The sequence below is a fragment of the Syngnathus scovelli genome, unplaced genomic scaffold, assembly GCF_024217435.2.
Source record: "Syngnathus scovelli strain Florida unplaced genomic scaffold, RoL_Ssco_1.2 HiC_scaffold_337, whole genome shotgun sequence".
Lineage (NCBI taxonomy): Eukaryota > Metazoa > Chordata > Actinopteri > Syngnathiformes > Syngnathidae > Syngnathus > Syngnathus scovelli.
This window is the reverse complement of record NW_026061430.1, coordinates 1,684-17,500: the sequence shown is the minus strand read 5'-3', so window position 1 is coordinate 17,500 and position 15,817 is coordinate 1,684.

Below are 15,817 nucleotides of genomic sequence, written 5' to 3'. Positions count from 1 at the left end.
ACCGCCACCAGCCGACAGCCACCATCCCCAAGCGCCACCCCCGACCGCCGCCCCCCGACCGCCACAAGGCGACCGCCACCAGCCGACCGCCACAAGGCGACAGCCACCATCCCCAAGCGCCACCCCCGACCGCCACCCCCCGACCGCCACCAGCCGACCGCCACCAGCCGACCGCCACCAGCCGACCGCCACAAGGCGACAGCCACCATCCCCAAGCGCCATCCCCGACCGCCACCCCCCGACCGCCACAAGGCGACAGCCACCATCCCCAAGCGCCATCCCCGACCGCCACCCCCCGACCGCCACCAGCCGACCGCCACCAGCCGACCGCCACAAGGCGACAGCCACCATCCCCAAGCGCCATCCCCGACCGCCACAAGGCGACCGCCACAAGGCGACCGCCACCAGCCGACCGCCACAAGGCGACAGCCACCATCCCCAAGCGCCATCCCCGACCGCCACAAGGCGACCGCCACAAGGCGACCGCCACCAGCCGACCGCCACAAGGCGACAGCCACCATCCCCAAGCGCCATCCCCGACCGCCACCCCCCGACCGCCACCAGCCGACCGCCACCAGCCGACAGCCACCATCCCCAAGCGCCATCCCCAAGCGCCACCCCCGACCGCCACCAGCCGACCGCCACCAGCCGACCGCCACCAGCCGACCGCCACCAGCCGACAGCCACCATCCCCAAGCGCCATCCCCAAGCGCCACCCCCGACCGCCACCAGCCGACAGCCACCAGCCGACCGCCACCAGCCGACCGCCACCGGCCGTTCGCGGTGTGCGCCGCCGTTCCCCAAGCACCCTCCGGGACGAAGCCGGAGCCAGAGAATAGCAGCGGTGGTGCGTAAAAGCTGCGGCCGGGCCTCGCGGAAGGTCCCCGGGCGGCGAGCTGCGGAGCCCCGGCCTCCAGCTTCCACCAGGTAATAGGACCGGGCGCGCGTAAAAGCTGCGGCCGGGCCTCGCGGAAGGTCCTCGGGCATCCAGCGAGATCACACGGCCCCCACCGGAGGCGGCTAGCGCCTCCGTAGAGTAGTACCGGCCCGTGGAAGCGGCCGCCCGTCAGCCTGCGTTGCCGCTGGTCGAAAAATGCACTAAGTGCCAAACCCCATTCATTTACAACGGCGTGTCCGCCAGAGGGCGCACTTCCCCCGGCGGACCAGCCGGCGGGGCTCGTTAGAGAGTGTATCCGCCTGGCAGTGCCTCCTGGACGGCCTGTATTCCGGACCGCGACCGCTAACTTACGGGAGCCTAAACGGCCCGCGGACCAGCCGGCGGGTCCTCCGTGAAAGCCTATCCGCCTGGCGGTGCCTCCTGGCCGGCCTGGATTCCGGACCGCGACCGCTCACTCGCGGGACCCTAAACGGCCCGCGGACCAGCCGGCGGGTCCTCCGTGAAAGCCTATCCGCCTGGCGGTGCCTCCTGGCCGGCCTGGATTCCGGACCGCCACCGCTCACTCGCGGGACCCTAAACGGCCCGCGGACCAGCCGGCGGCTCCTCCGTGAAAGCCTATCCGCCTGGCGGTGCCTCCTGGCCGGCCTGGATTCCGGACCGCCACCGCTCACTCGCGGGACCCTAATCGGCCCGCGGACCAGCCGGCGGATCCTCCGTGAAAGCCTATCCGCCTTCGCCGGTTCCCCGGCCGGCCACGGGTGGCGAGAATCCGGCCTCCTCGCCCGGAGCGCGCTTCGACTTGGGCGAAAAATGCACCAAGTGCCAAACCCCATTCATTTACAACGGCGTGTCCGCCAGAGGGCGCACTTCCTCCGGCCGGCGGGGCTCGTTAGAGAGCGCGTCCGCCTTGGCCGGTTCCCCGGCCGGCCACGGGTGGCGAGAATCCGGCCTCCTCGCCCGGAGCGCGCTTCGACTTGGGCGAAAAATGCACTAAGTGCCAAACCCCATTCATTTACAACGGCGTGTCCGCCAGAGGGCGCACTTCCTCCGGCCGGCGGGGCTCGTTAGAGAGCGCGTCCGCTTTCGCCGGTTCCCCGGTCGGCCGCGAACGGCGAAAAGCCGGCCTCTTCCCCCGGAGCCCGGTGGGCGAATTTTTTTTTTTTTTTTTTTTTTCAAAGTGCCAACGGCTCTCGCGCCGCGCTGCGTCCGCCTTCGCCGGTTCCCCGGTCGGCCCGAACGAGCGAAAATTCGGCCTCTTGCCCCGGAGCCCGGTCGGCGAATTATTTATTTATTTATTTATTTATTTATTTATTTATTTATTTATTTTTCCAAAGTGCCAACGGCTCTCGCGCCGCGATGCGTCCGCCTTCGCCGGTTCCCCGGTCGGCCACGAACGGCCAAAAATCGGCCTCTCCCCCCGGAGCCCGGTCGGCGAATTATTATTTATTTATTTATTTATTTATTTATTTATTTTTCCAAAGTGCCAACGGCTCTCGCGCCGCGATGCGTCCGCCTTCGCCGGTTCCCCGGTCGGCCACGAAGTATTGCGCATGATTATACGCGATGTTAATATTTATTTAATTATTAAATAAATACATACATGTGTTTATTAATAATATACGCGATGTTAATATTTATTTAATTATTACCTATATTATGAATAAACTAACGGTGATTTTACACGATTTGACTACATACGTGACCGTGAGATAGTGCCGAGGGCTCCCGCGCCGTCACGCGTCCGCCTTGGCACGGGTCGCCCGCGGCAGCGAGCGTTCGGCTCGCGGGGGTCCGCGGGGTGTTATTAGGGAGTGCGGCAGCCGTGCCGAGGCTCCGGCCGGCCGCCGGAAGTCCCGCGGGGGAGCGTCGGAGCTCCGCGAGGCCGGCCGGGGAGCCTCTTAGTCATCGCCCGCGCTCGCGGTGGTCCCGGTCGCTTAAAGTGCCACGGGAGGCGTAGCGATGCGAGTGAGTGTGCGCCAAGTGCGAGAGGCGGTGCATTTACGCGCCGTGTCCGCGAGAGGGAGGCAATTCCCCGTTGCGACCTCCGGGAGATCAGCGGGCCGTTCAAATCGCTTAGCCGGGGTGCCGGGAGCCGAGTTAGGAGGGGGGGCGCGCGGAGAACCGGCCGGAGGTCCCCTGGAAGCTCAGCGGGACGTGGGAAACGCTTGGCCGGGGTGCCGGAAGCCTCGGCCGGCTTAAAAGTGAGGAGGAAAGCGCGCGGAGAACCGGCCGGAGGTCCCCTGGAAGCTCAGCGGGCCGTGGGAAAAAAGCTCAGCCGGGGTGCCGGAAGCCTCGGCCGGCTTAAAACGTGAGGAGGAAAGCACCGGGAGAACCGGCTGGAGGTCTTCTGGAAGCTCAGCGGGCCGCCGAAAACGCGTAGCCGAGGTGCCGGGAGCCTCCTCGGGCGTCAAAAGTGAGGAGCGACGCACCCCCGAGAACCGCCTGGGTCCTCCAGCCACCGTTGAAAAAGACGTCGAGTCAGGCTACCTTAAGAGAGTCACAGCTACTCCCGCCGTTTACCCGCGCGGAGCGTCATCGCCTCCGCGAACCGTCAAAAATAAATAAATACATGAATAAATGTCAAGTGAGCCTACCTTAAGAGAGTCGTAGTTACTCCCGCCGTTCGGCCGCTCAAAGTGTCATCGGAAGCGGACCCACGCAAGTAAGTGTGCGCAAAGTGCGAGAGGTGGTGTTTTTACTCGCCGCGTCCGCCAGAGGGAGGCAATTCCCCGCCGCGACGGCACGGGCAGCTTCCGAGCGTCTCCCCGAGCGCTCGGAAGTCCGTGCGGGGGGGAGATGAGAGCCGTGCGAGGTACCAGGTGGAGCCGGACGGCGCGGTGCTTCCAAGCAGCCGATCCGCTGGGCTTGGAGCTATTTTCGGCCGCCGGAGGTCCCGCGGAGGAGCGTCGGAGCTCCGCGAGGCCGGGGAGCCTCTCGGTAATCACCCGGGGCCGGCGGAGCGTTATTCGGCCGCTCTGCGCGCGCGCGCACGGCCTCCCGGCGGTGCCGGGGGGTGGTGCGCGAGCGCGCCGGCCGCCGGAGGTCCCGCGGAGGAGCGTCGGAGCTCCGCGAGGCCGGGGAGCCTCTCGGTAATCACCCGGGGCCGGCGGAGCGTTATTCGGCCGCTCTGCGCGCGCGCGCACGGCCTCCCGGCGGTGCCGGGGGGTGGTGCGCGAGCGCGCCGGCCGCCGGAGGTCCCGCGGAGGAGCGTCGGAGCTCCGCGAGGCCGGGGAGCCTCTCGGTAATCACCCGGGGCCGGCGGAGCGTTATTCGGCCGCTCTGCGCGCGCGCGCACGGCCTCCCGGCGGTGCCGGGGGGTGGTGCGCGAGCGCGCCGGCCGCCGGAGGTCCCGCGGAGGAGCGTCGGAGCTCCGCGAGGCCGGGGAGCCTCTCGGTAATCACCCGGGGCCGGCGGAGCGTTATTCGGCCGCTCTGCGCGCGCGCGCACGGCCTCCCGGCGGTGCCGGGGGGTGGTGCGCGAGCGCGCCGGCCGCCGGAGGTCCCGCGGAGGAGCGTCGGAGCTCCGCGAGGCCGGGGAGCCTCTCGGTAATCACCCGGGGCCGGCGGAGCGTTATTCGGCCGCTCTGCGCGCGCGCGCACGGCCTCCCGGCGGTGCCGGGGGGTGGTGCGCGAGCGCGCCGGCCGCCGGAGGTCCCGCGGAGGAGCGTCGGAGCTCCGCGAGGCCGGGGAGCCTCTCGGTAATCACCCGGGGCCGGCGGAGCGTTATTCGGCCGCTCTGCGCGCGCGCGCACGGCCTCCCGGCGGTGCCGGGGGGTGGTGCGCGAGCGCGCCGGCCGCCGGAGGTCCCGCGGAGGAGCGTCGGAGCTCCGCGAGGCCGGGGAGCCTCTCGGTAATCACCCGGGGCCGGCGGAGCGTTATTCGGCCGCTCTGCGCGCGCTGCGCACGGCCTCCCGGCGGTGCCGGTCGCCTCCGCGAACCGCCAAAATAAATGTCAAGTGAGCCTACCTTAAGAGAGTCACAGTTACTCCCGCCGTTTACCCGCGCGGAGCGTCATCGCCTCCGCGAACCGTCAAAAATAAATAAATACATGAATAAATAAATGTCAAGTGAGCCTACCTTAAGAGAGTCACAGTTACTCCCGCCGTTTACCCGCGCGGAGCGTCATCGCCTCCGCGAACCGTCAAAAATAAATAAATACATAAATAAATAGTCAAGTGAGCCTACCTTAGGAGAGTCGCAGTTACTCCCGCCGTTCGGCCGCTTAAAGTGCCACGGGAGGCGTAGCAATGCGAGTGAGTGTGCGCCAAGTGCGAGAGGCGGTGTATTTACTCGCCGTGTCCGCGAGAGGGAGGTAACTCCCCGTTGCGACCTCCGGGAGAGCAACGGGCCGCCGAAAACGCTCAGCCGAGGTGCTGGAAGCCTCGGCCGGCTCGCAAAGCGAGGCGCGAGGCACCGGGAGAACCGGCTGGAGGTCCCCTGGAAGCTCAGCGGGCCGTGGGAAACGCTCGGCCGAGGTGCTGGAAGCCTCGGCCGGCTCACAAAGCGAGGCGGGAGGCACCGGGAGAACCGGCTGGAGGTCCCTCGGAAGCTCAGCGGGCCGTGGAGAAAGCTTAGCCGGGGTGCTGGAAGCCTCGGCCGGCTCACAAAGCGAGGCGCGAGGCACCGGGAGAACCGGCTGCAGGTCCCCTGGAAGCTCAGCGGGCCGTGGAGAAAGCTTAGCCGGGGTGCTGGAAGCCTCGGCCGGCTCACAAAGCGAGGCGCGAGGCACCGGGAGAACCGGCTGGAGGTCCCTCGGAAGCTCAGCGGGCCGTGGAGAAAGCTTAGCCGGGGTGCCGGAAGCCTCGGCCGGCTTAAAATGTGAGGAGGAAACCGGCTGGACGTCTTCTGGAAGATCAGCGGGCCGTGGAAAATGCTAAGCCGAGGTGCTGGTTGTCGAATAAGGCTCCGCCATCTCGTAGAAGGTGCTAATAAAGTTCATATCCGCTCGGCTGGAGGTAATTGGCCAGCGGACCGGCCGGCGGGACCTCCGTGACCGCCTATCCGCCTGCCGGTGGCTGCTGGCCGGCGTGCATTCCGGGCCGCGACCGCTAACTTACGGGACCCTAAATGGCCCGCGGACCAGCTGGCGGGACCTCCGTGACAGCCTACCCGCCTGGCGGTGGCTGCTGGCCGGCGTGGATTCCGGGCCGCGACCGCTCACTTACGGGACCCTAATTGGCCCGCGGACCAGCTGGCGGGACCTCCGTGACAGCCTACCCGCCTCCCGGTGGCTGCTGGCCGGCGCGGATTCCGGGCCGCGACCGCTAACTTACGGGACCCCAATTGGCCCGCGGACCAGCCGGCGGGACCCCCGTGACCGCCTATCCGCCTTGGCCGGTTCCCCGGCCGGCCACGGATGGCGAGAATCCGGCCTCCTCGCCCGGAGCGCTCGTCGGCTTCGGCGAAAAATGCACTAAGTGCCAAACCCCATTCATTTACAATGGCGTGTCCGCCAGAGGGCGCAGTTCCCCCCGCGGACCAGCCGGCGGGACCTCCGTGACCGCCTATCCGCCCGCGCTGGTTCCCCGGCCGGCGCGAATTCCGGGCCGCGACCGCTAAATTACGGGACCCAAATTGGCCCGCGGACCAGCCGGCGGGACCTCCGTGACCGCCTATCCGCCTCCGCTGGTTCCCCGGTCGGCGTGGATTCCGGACCGCGACCGCTAAATTACGGGACCCAAAATGGCCCGCGGACCAGCCGGCGGGACCTCCGTGACCGCCTATCCGCCTCCGCTGGTTCCCCGGTCGGCGTGGATTCCGGACCGCGACCGCTAAATTACGGGACCCAAATTGGCCCGCGGACCAGCCGGCGGGACCTCCGTGACCGCCTATCCGCCTCCGCTGGTTCCCCGGTCGGCGTGGATTCCGGACCGCGACCGCTAAATTACGGGACCCAAAATGGCCCGCGGACCAGCCGGCGGGACCTCCGTGACCGCCTATCCGCCTCCGCTGGTTCCCCGGTCGGCCACAGATGACGAATATTCGGCCTCTCGCTCTGGAAGTCCTGCCGACTTAGCCGAAAATTTTCTAAGTGCCATCGGCTCTCGCTCGGAAAAGTGTCCGCCTCGTCTGGTTCCCCAGCTCGGCCTCAGAATTCGAAAATTCGGCCTCTCTGAGGTACCAGGGGTAGGCTTTATGTACTTGGTCCCCCCAGTTAGTGTACTCATCACTTTACCCCCCTTTCGCAAAATATAGTCGGCACGTATGTGCAGAACTGTTTATTTTCATTTTAAAAATTTTCTAAGTGCCAGCGGAAGCTGTCACACGAACTGTCCGAGCTACCACGGTGCCCATCCCGGGCAGTGACGGCAAAAGGCCGATGTGTGTTTGATGGAAGTCTGAATAATTTCTAAGTGCCAACGGCTCAACCGCCGTAAAGTGTCCGCCTCGGCTGGTTCTCCATGTCGGCCCGAACGAGCGAAAATTCGGCCTCTTCCCCTGGAGGTCCGGAACATTTTGGCGAATATTTTCAAAGTGCCAACGGCTGTTCCGCCGTAAAGTGTCCGACCCGGCTGGTTCCTCCGGTCGGCCCGAACGAGCGAAAATTCGGCCTCTTCCCCTGGAGGTCCTGTGAAGTTTAACGAATATTTTCTAAGTGCCAACGGCTGTTCCGCCGTAACGTGTCCGACCCGGCTGGTTCCTCCGGTCGGCCCGAACGAGCGAAAATTCGGCCTCTTCCCCTGGAGGTCCGGACGACTTTGGCGAATATTTTCTAAGTGCGAACGGCTGTTGCGCCGTAACGTGTCCGACCCGGCTGGTTCCTCCGGTCGGCCCGAACGAGCGAAAATTCGGCCTCTTCCCCTGGAGGTCAGGAACATTTTGACGAATATTTTCAAAGTGCCAACGGCTGTTGCGCCGTAAGGTGTCCGACCCGGCTGGTTCCTCCGGTCGGCCCGAACGAGCGAAAATTCGGCCTCTTCCCCTGGAGGTCCGGAACATTTTGGCGAATATTTTCAAAGTGCCAACGGCTGTTCCGCCGTAAAGTGTCCGACCCGGCTGGTTCCTCCGGTCGGCCCGAACGAGCGAAAATTCGGCCTCTTCCCCTGGAGGTCCGGACGACTTTGGCGAATATTTTCTAAGTGCGAACGGCTGTTGCGCCGTAAAGTGTCCGACCCGGCTGGTTCCTCCGGTCGGCCCGAACGAGCGAAAATTCGGCCTCTTCCCCTGGAGGTCCGGAACATTTTGGCGAATATTTCCTAAGTGCCAACGGCTGTTGCGCCGTAACGTGTCCGACCCGGCTGGTTCCTCCGGTCGGCCCGAACAAGCGAAAATTCGGCCTCTTCCCCCTGGAGGTCCGGACGACTTTGGCGAATATTTTCTAAGTGCGAACGGCTGTTGCGCCGTAACGTGTCCGACCCGGCTGGTTCCTCCGGTCGTCCCGAACGAGCGAAAATTCGGCCTCTTCCCCTGGAGGTCCGGACGACTTTGGCGAATATTTTCTAAGTGCGAACGGCTGTTGCACCGTAACGTGTCCGACCCGGCTGGTTCCTCCGGTCGGCCCGAACGAGCGAAAATTCGGCCTCTTCCCCTGGAGGTCCGGACGACTTTGACGAATATTTTCTAAGTGCCAACGGCTGTTCCGCCGTAACGTGTCCGACCCGGCCGGTTCCTCCGGTCGGCCCGAACGAGCGAAAATTCGGCCTCTTCCCCTGGAGGTCCGGAACATTTTGGCGAATATTTTCTAAGTGCGAACGGCTGTTGCGCCGTAAAGTGTCCGACCCGGCTGGTTCCTCCGGTCGGCCCGAACGAGCGAAAATTCGGCCTCTTCCCCTGGAGGTCCGGACGACTTTGACGAATATTTTCTAAGTGCCAACGGCTGTTCCGCCGTAACGTGTCCGACCCGGCCGGTTCCTCCGGTCGGCCCGAACGAGCGAAAATTCGGCCTCTTCCCCTGGAGGTCCGGAACATTTTGGCGAATATTTTCTAAGTGCGAACGGCTGTTGCGCCGTAAAGTGTCCGACCCGGCCGGTTCCTCCGGTCGGCCCGAACGAGCGAAAATTCGGCCTCTTCCCCTGGAGGTCCGGAACATTTTGGCGAATATTTTCAAAGTGCCAACGGCTGTTGCGCCGTAACGTGTCCGACCCGGCTGGTTCCTCCGGTCGGCCCGAACGAGCGAAAATTCGGCCTCTTCCCCTGGAGGTCCGGACGACTTTGGCGAATATTTTCTAAGTGCGAACGGCTGTTGCGCCGTAACGTGTCCGACCCGGCTGGTTCCTCCGGTCGGCCCGAACGAGCGAAAATTCGGCCTCTTCCCCTGGAGGTCCGGAACATTTTGGCGAATATTTTCAAAGTGCCAACGGCTGTTGCGCCGTAACGTGTCCGACCCGGCTGGTTCCTCCGGTCGGCTTGAACAAGCGAAAATTCGGCCTCTTCCCCTGGAGGTCCGGACGACTTTGGCGAATATTTTCTAAGTGCGAACGGCTGTTGCGCCGTAACGTGTCCGACCCGGCTGGTTCCTCCGGTCGGCCCGAACGAGCGAAAATTCGGCCTCTTCCCCTGGAGGTCCGGAACATTTTGGCGAATATTTTCTAAGTGCGAACGGCTGTTGCGCCGTAAAGTGTCCGACCCGGCCGGTTCCTCCGGTCGGCCCGAACGAGCGAAAATTCGGCCTCTTCCCCTGGAGGTCCGGAACATTTTGGCGAATATTTTCAAAGTGCCAACGGCTGCTCCGCCGTAAAGTGTCCGACCCGGCTGGTTCCTCCGGTCGGCCCGAACGAGCGAAAATTCGGCCTCTTCCCCTGGAGGTCCGGACGACTTTGGCGAATATTTTCAAAGTGCCAACGGCTGTTGCGCCGTAACGTGTCCGACCCGGCTGGTTCCTCCGGTCGGCCCGAACGAGCGAAAATTCGGCCTCTTCCCCTGGAGGTCCTGTGAAGTTTAACGAATATTTTCTAAGTGCCAACGGCTGTTGCGCCGTAACGTGTCCGACCCGGCTGGTTCCTCCGGTCGGCCCGAACGAGCGAAAATTCGGCCTCTTCCCCTGGAGGTCCGGAACATTTTGGCGAATATTTTCAAAGTGCCAACGGCTGTTGCGCCGTAACGTGTCCGACCCGGCTGGTTCCTCCGGTCGGCCCGAACAAGCGAAAATTCGGCCTCTTCCCCCTGGAGGTCCGGACGACTTTGGCGAATATTTTCTAAGTGCGAACGGCTGTTGCGCCGTAACGTGTCCGACCCGGCTGGTTCCTCCGGTCGTCCCGAACGAGCGAAAATTCGGCCTCTTCCCCTGGAGGTCCGGACGACTTTGGCGAATATTTTCTAAGTGCGAACGGCTGTTGCACCGTAACGTGTCCGACCCGGCTGGTTCCTCCGGTCGGCCCGAACGAGCGAAAATTCGGCCTCTTCCCCTGGAGGTCCGGACGACTTTGACGAATATTTTCTAAGTGCCAACGGCTGTTCCGCCGTAACGTGTCCGACCCGGCCGGTTCCTCCGGTCGGCCCGAACGAGCGAAAATTCGGCCTCTTCCCCTGGAGGTCCGGAACATTTTGGCGAATATTTTCTAAGTGCGAACGGCTGTTGCGCCGTAAAGTGTCCGACCCGGCTGGTTCCTCCGGTCGGCCCGAACGAGCGAAAATTCGGCCTCTTCCCCTGGAGGTCCGGACGACTTTGACGAATATTTTCTAAGTGCCAACGGCTGTTCCGCCGTAACGTGTCCGACCCGGCCGGTTCCTCCGGTCGGCCCGAACGAGCGAAAATTCGGCCTCTTCCCCTGGAGGTCCGGAACATTTTGGCGAATATTTTCTAAGTGCGAACGGCTGTTGCGCCGTAAAGTGTCCGACCCGGCCGGTTCCTCCGGTCGGCCCGAACGAGCGAAAATTCGGCCTCTTCCCCTGGAGGTCCGGAACATTTTGGCGAATATTTTCAAAGTGCCAACGGCTGTTGCGCCGTAACGTGTCCGACCCGGCTGGTTCCTCCGGTCGGCCCGAACGAGCGAAAATTCGGCCTCTTCCCCTGGAGGTCCGGACGACTTTGGCGAATATTTTCTAAGTGCGAACGGCTGTTGCGCCGTAACGTGTCCGACCCGGCTGGTTCCTCCGGTCGGCCCGAACGAGCGAAAATTCGGCCTCTTCCCCTGGAGGTCCGGAACATTTTGGCGAATATTTTCAAAGTGCCAACGGCTGTTGCGCCGTAACGTTCCCGACCCGGCTGGTTCCTCCGGTCGGCTTGAACAAGCGAAAATTCGGCCTCTTCCCCTGGAGGTCCGGACGACTTTGGCGAATATTTTCTAAGTGCGAACGGCTGTTGCGCCGTAAAGTGTCCGACCCGGCTGGTTCCTCCGGTCGGCCCGAACGAGCGAAAATTCGGCCTCTTCCCCTGGAGGTCCGGACGACTTTGACGAATATTTTCTAAGTGCCAACGGCTGTTCCGCCGTAACGTGTCCGACCCGGCCGGTTCCTCCGGTCGGCCCGAACGAGCGAAAATTCGGCCTCTTCCCCTGGAGGTCCTGTCAAGTTTAACGAATATTTTCTAAGTGCCATCGGCTCTTCCGCCGTTACGTGTCCGACCCGGCTGGTTCCTCCGGTCGGCCTGAACAAGTGAAAATTCGGCCTCTTCCCCTGGAGGTCCGGAACATTTTGGCGAATATTTTCTAAGTGCCATCGGCTCTTCCGCCGTAAGGTGTCCGACTCGGCCGGTTCCTCCGGTCGGCCTGAACGAGCGAAAATTCGGCCTCTTCCCCTGGAGGTCCTGTCAAGTTTAACGAATATTTTCTAAGTGCCATCGGCTCTTCCGCCGTAAGGTGTCCGACTCGGCCGGTTCCTCCGGTCGGCCTGAACAAGTGAAAATTCGGCCTCTTCCCCTGGAGGTCCGGAACATTTTGGCGAATATTTTCTAAGTGCCATCGGCTCTTCCGCCGTAAGGTGTCCGACTCGGCCGGTTCCTCCGGTCGGCCTGAACGAGCGAAAATTCGGCCTCTTCCCCTGGAGGTCCTGTCAAGTTTAACGAATATTTTCTAAGTGCCATCGGCTCTTCCGCCGTAAAGCGTCCGACTCGGCTGGTTCCCGATGTCGGCCAGAACAAGTGGAAATTCGGCCTCTTCCCCTGGAGGTCAGTTGAAGTTTAACGAATATTTTCTAAGTGCCAACGGCTGCTCCGCCGTAAAGCGTCCGACTCGGCTGGTTCCCGATGTCGGCCAGAACAAGTGAAAATTCGGCCTCTTCCCCTGGAGGTCCGTTCAAGATTAACGAATATTTCCTAAGTGCCAACGGCTGCTCCGCCGTAAAGCGTCCGACTCGGCTGGTTCCCGATGTCGGCCAGAACAAGTGAAAATTCGGCCTCTTCCCCTGGAGGTCCGTTCAAGATTAACGAATATTTTCTAAGTGCCAACGGCTCTTGCGCCGAAAAGCGTCCGCCTCGGCTGGTTCCCGCGGTCGGACACAAAATGTGTCAATTCGGCCTCTCTGAGGTACCAGGGGTAGGCTTTATGTACTTGGTCCCCCCACTTAGTGTACTCATCACTTTACCCCCCTTTCGCAAAATATAGTCGGCACGTATGTGCAGAACTGTTTATTTTCATTTTAAAAATTGTCTAAGTGCCAGCGGAAGCTGTCACACGAACTGTCCGAGCTACCACGGTGCCCATCCCGGGCAGTGACGGCAAAAGGCCGATGTGTGTTTGATGGAAGTCTGAATAATTTCTAAGTGCCAACGGCTCAACCGCCGTAAAGTGTCCGCCTCGGCCGGTTCTCCCGGTCGGCCCGAACGAGCGAAAATTCGGCCTCTTTCCCTGGAGGTCCGGAACATTTTGGCGAATATTTTCTAAGTGCCAACGGGTGCTCCGCCGTAAAGTGTCCGCCTCGGCTGGTTCCCCCGGTCGGCCAGAACAAGTGAAAATTCGGCCTCTTCCCCTGGAGGTCCGGAACATTTTGGCGAATATTTCCTAAGTGCCAACGGCTGCTCCGCCGTAAAGTGTCCGCCTCGGCCGGTTCACCCGGTCGGCCAGAACAAGTGAAAATTCGGCCTCTTCCCCTGGAGGTCCGGAACATTTTGGCAAATATTTCCTAAGTGCCAACGGCTGCTCCGCCGTAAAGTGTCCGACTCGGCCGGTTCCCCCGGTCGGCCAGAACAAGTGAAAATCCGGCCTCTTCCCCTGGAAGTCCGGCCGAGTTAAGGCAAATATTTCCTAAGTGCCAACGGCTGTTCCGCCGTAAAGGGTCCGACTCGGCTGGTTCCCGATGTCGGCCAGAACAAGTGAAAAATCGGCCTCTTCCCCTGGAAGTCCGGCCGAGTTCGGCGAATATTTCCTAAGTGCCAACGGCTGTTCCGCCGTAAAGAGTCCGACTCGGCTGGTTCCCGATGTCGGCCAGAACAAGTGAAAATCCGGCCTCTTCCCCTGGAGGTCCGGAACATTTTGGCAAATATTTCCTAAGTGCCAACGGCTGCTCAGCCTTAAAGTGTCCGACTCGGCTGGTTCCCGATGTCGGCCAGAACAAGTGAAAATCCGGCCTCTTCCCCTGGAAGTCCGGCCGAGTTAAGGCGAATATTTCCTAAGTGCCAACGGCTGTTCCGCCGTAAAGAGTCCGACTCGGCTGGTTCCCGATGTCGGCCAGAACAAGTGAAAATCCGGCCTCTTCCCCTGGAAGTCCGGCCGAGTTAAGGCAAATATTTCCTAAGTGCCAACGGCTGTTCCGCCGTAAAGAGTCCGACTCGGCTGGTTCCCGATGTCGGCCAGAACAAGTGAAAATCCGGCCTCTTCCCCTGGAAGTCCGGCCGAGTTAAGGCGAATATTTCCTAAGTGCCAACGGCTGCTCAGCCTTAAAGTGTCCGACTCGGCTGGTTCCCGATGTCGGCCAGAACAAGTGAATATTCGGCCTCTTCCCCTGGAGGTCCGGAACATTTTGGCAAATATTTTCTAAGTGCTAACGGCTGTTGCGCCGTAACGTGTCCGACCCGGCTGGTTCTCCCGGTCGGCCCGAACGAGCGAAAATTCGGCCTCTTCCCCTGGAGGTCCGGAACATTTTGGCGAATATTTCCTAAGGGCCAACGGCTGCTCCGCCGTAAAGAGACCGACTCGGCTGGTTCCCGATGTCGGCCAGAACAAGTGAAAATTCGGCCTCTTCCCCTGGAGGTCAGTTGAAGTTTAACGAATATTTCCTAAGTGCCAACGGCTGCTCCGCCGTAAAGTGTCCGACTCGGCTGGTTCCCGATGTCGGCCAGAACAAGTGAATATTCGGCCTCTTCCCCTGGAGGTCCGGAACATTTTGGCAAATATTTCCTAAGTGCCAACGGCTGCTCCGCCGTAAAGAGTCCGACTCGGCTGGTTCCCGATTTCGGCCAGAACAAGTGAAAATTCGGCCTCTTCCCCTGGAAGTCCGGCCGAGTTCGGCGAATATTTCCTAAGTGCCAACGGCTCTTGCGCCGAAAAGCGTCCGACTCGGCTGGTTCCCGATGTCGGCCAGAACAAGTGAATATTCGGCCTCTTCCCCTGGAGGTCCGTTCAAGATTAACGAATATTTTCTAAGTGCCAACGGCTGCTCCGCCGTAAAGCGTCCGTCTCGGCTGGTTCCCGATGTCGGCCAGAACAAGTGGAAATTCGGCCTCTTCCCCTGGAAGTGCGGCCAAGTTTGGCGAATATTTCCTAAGTGCCAACGGCTGCTCCGCCGTAAAGCGTCCGACTCGGCTGGTTCCCGATGTCGGCCAGAACAAGTGAAAATTCGGCCTCTTCCCCTGGAGGTCCGTTCAAGTTTAACGAATATTTTCTAAGTGCCAACGGCTGCTCCGCCGTAAAGGGTCCGACTCGGCTGGTTCCCGATGTCGGCCAGAACAAGTGAAAATCCGGCCTCTTCCCCTGGAGGTCAGTTGAAGTTTAACGAATATTTTCTAAGTGCCAACGGCTGCTCCGCCGTAAAGCGTCCGACTCGGCTGGTTCCCGATGTCGGCCAGAACAAGTGAAAATTCGGCCTCTTCCCCTGGAGGTCAGTTGAAGTTTAACGAATATTTTCTAAGTGCCAACGGCTGCTCCGCCGTAAAGCGTCCGACTCGGCTGGTTCCCGATGTCGGCCAGAACAAGTGAAAATTCGGCCTCTTCCCCTGGAGGTCAGTTGAAGTTTAACGAATATTTTCTAAGTGCCAACGGCTGCTCCGCCGTAAAGCGTCCGACTCGGCTGGTTCCCGATGTCGACCAGAACAAGTGGAAATTCGGCCTCTTCCCCTGGAGGTCAGTTGAAGTTTAACGAATATTTTCTAAGTGCCAACGGCTGTTCCGCCGTAAAGAGTCCGACTCGGCTGGTTCCCGATGTCGGCCAGAACAAGTGAAAATTCGGCCTCTTCCCCTGGAGGTCCGTTCAAGATTAACGAATATTTTCTAAGTGCCAACGGCTCTTGCGCCGAAAAGCGTCCGCCTCGGCTGGTTCCCGCGGTCGGACACAAAATGTGTCAATTCGGCCTCTCTGAGGTACCAGGGGTAGGCTTTATGTACTTGGTCCCCCCACTTAGTGTACTCATCACTTTACCCCCCTTTCGCAAAATATAGTCGGCACGTATGTGCAGAACTGTTTATTTTCATTTTAAAAATTGTCTAAGTGCCAGCGGAAGCTGTCACACGAACTGTCCTAGCTACCACGGTGCCCATCCCGGGCAGTGACGGCAAAAGGCCGATGTGTGTTTATGGAAGTCTGAATAATTTCTAAGTGCCAACGGCTCAACCGCCGTAAAGTGTCCGCCTCGGCTGGTTCTCCCGGTCGGCCCGAACGAGCGAAAATTCGGCCTCTTCCCCTGGAGGTCCGGAACATTTTGGCGAATATTTTCAAAGTGCCAACGGCTGCTCCGCCGTAAAGTGTCCGCCTCGGCTGGTTCCCCCGGTCGGCCAGAACAAGTGAAAATTCGGCCTCTTCCCCTGGAGGTCCGGAACATTTTGGCGAATATTTTCAAAGTGCCAACGGCTGCTCCGCCGTAAAGTGTCCGCCTCGGCTGGTTCCCCCGGTC